The sequence below is a fragment of the Chrysochloris asiatica genome, unplaced genomic scaffold, assembly GCF_000296735.1.
Source record: "Chrysochloris asiatica unplaced genomic scaffold, ChrAsi1.0 scaffold00256, whole genome shotgun sequence".
Lineage (NCBI taxonomy): Eukaryota > Metazoa > Chordata > Mammalia > Afrosoricida > Chrysochloridae > Chrysochloris > Chrysochloris asiatica.
Genome location: NW_006408774.1, coordinates 1811790 through 1814050, shown reverse-complemented (window position 1 = coordinate 1814050; position 2261 = coordinate 1811790).

The window sequence follows — 2261 nt, the reverse complement described above, 5'->3', positions numbered from 1 at the left end:
ACACTGTAGGCTAGGCACTGGACCTCAAGGTTGGTTTGAAATTCAATGTCAGTGGATTAAACCCACCAGACAATAGTCAGAAACCCTCTACATGGTCACTAGGAATTAGAACAGACTTGATGACACTTGAAAAAAAGAACAACATGTAATATAGAATCTTGGTGTGGCACTATAGGACAATGCATTGGACTTCATGGTCGGTTTCAACTTCAAAGTCTGAAGTTCAAATGTACTAGCTGCTCCACAGAAACCCTAGACATGGTCTCTATGAGTTAGAAACAACTCAAAGGAACTTAACAAGAACAGGATGTGTTACAGAGCAAAACTGATCAATCATTTTGTCATGACTGTAATTATTGCAGCCAGACTTTTCTTCTGTAGCACCACTGGATGGGTTTGAATCTTTAGCCTAATGTTGTTAAGTGCCATCAAGTCGGTTCTGATCCATAACAACCCTGTATAGGGTTTTCAAGGAGTGACTAGTAAGCTTGAACCACCAACCTTGCAGTTCAAACTGACCTTGCAGTCCAGTGCATTAACTCACAGTGCCACATCAGGCTAATTGATGAGTGCAAATGATTGTACCATACAGGGACCTGCAATTTTCAGACCCTCTTGGGAAGTCATGTCCTCACATTGGAGATCATTAGTAAAAGATGATTGAGATAATTGATCCAAATATGTGTTGTACAATTTTTCTATTCATTGTCTTCTCTCAGTTCTCCAAATTGTGGGAAACAAATAACTGATTGAAAAAGATATATCCAATCTAAGTTATAAACATGTGGCTGATCAATAGGTAATGATAATGGATGAAGAAGTCCAAGGAGCACTGAATGCATTGACATAGGACAAGGTTCTGGGAATTTATGAAAACCAAATTGAAATATTTTGTCAAACAGATGCAGCATTTGAGGTACTCACACATATATGCCAAGAAATTTGGAAGCTAGCGATTGGGCCAACTTATTAAAAGAGATCCATATTTGTGCCCATTTTAAAGACAGGAAATCCAACAAAATGAAGCAATGTCAGAAGTTAGCTGGAAATAATTTTAAAAATGATTGTAACTGTACAACAGCAGAGAACTGCCAGAAGTTCAAGAGGAATTGAGACAAGGATGTGGAATAAAGAATATAAGTTGGATCTGGCCTGAAAGCAAAGAATACCAGAGAGATGTTTACCTGTGCAAACTATTCAGACTATGCAAAGACTTTCAACTGTATGGATCATGACAAACTATAGATGATTGTGAAGAATGGCTATCCCAGAGCACTTAATTGTACTCATGCAGAACCTGTACCTAGACCAACAAAAAGTGGTTTGAATAGAATAAAGGGACTTTGAATGCTTTTAAATTATGAAAAATGTGTTTTAGGATTGTATTTTTCACCACATTTATTCAAATTGTATGCTGAGTAAATAATCAGAGAAGAGGATTATATGAAGAAGAATGTGACTTCAGGATTAAAAGAAGCTTCATTAATAACCTGAGAATTAAAGATGATACAACTTTGATCACTGAAAGTGAAAATACTTAAAAGACTTACTAATGAAGATCAAAGATCACAGCCTTCACTATGGGTTACACCTCAATGTAGAAAAAACAAAACATTCACAATTGGGACAATACATAGCATCATGAGACATGAAGAAAACATTGAAGTTGTCAAAAATTTCAGTTTGTTTGCATTCATTATCAACACTTATGAAAGCAGCAGTCAAGAAATCAAACGATGTATTTCATCAGGCAAATCTGTTGCACAAGGCCTCTTCAAAGTCTTCAAGAGCACAGATATCAGATTGAAGATTAAAGTGGACCTGAACAAACCCATGGTATTTTCAGTAACCTCATATGTATGTGAACATTAGACAATGAATAAAGACCTTATAAAAATTATGTATTTGAGTTATTGTGTTAAAACAGAATATTAAAAGTAACATGGACTGCCAGGAGAACAAATAAATCTATTTGGAAGAAGTACAGCTAGAATGCTCCTTAGAAGCAAGTAGGGCCATATTTCAATTCTTATACTTTGGACATATTGTCAGGAAGAAGCAGTTACTGGAGAAGGATATCATGCTTGGTAAAGTGGAGAGTCAGTGAAAAAGAGGAAGACACCCAATGCAATGGATTAGCACAGTGGCAGCAGCAATGGGTTGAAGCATAACAATGGTGAGGATGGATTGCATCTCAATGTAGAGAAAACAAAAATCCTCACCACTGGACCAATAAACAACATTCTTATCAGTGGAGAAAA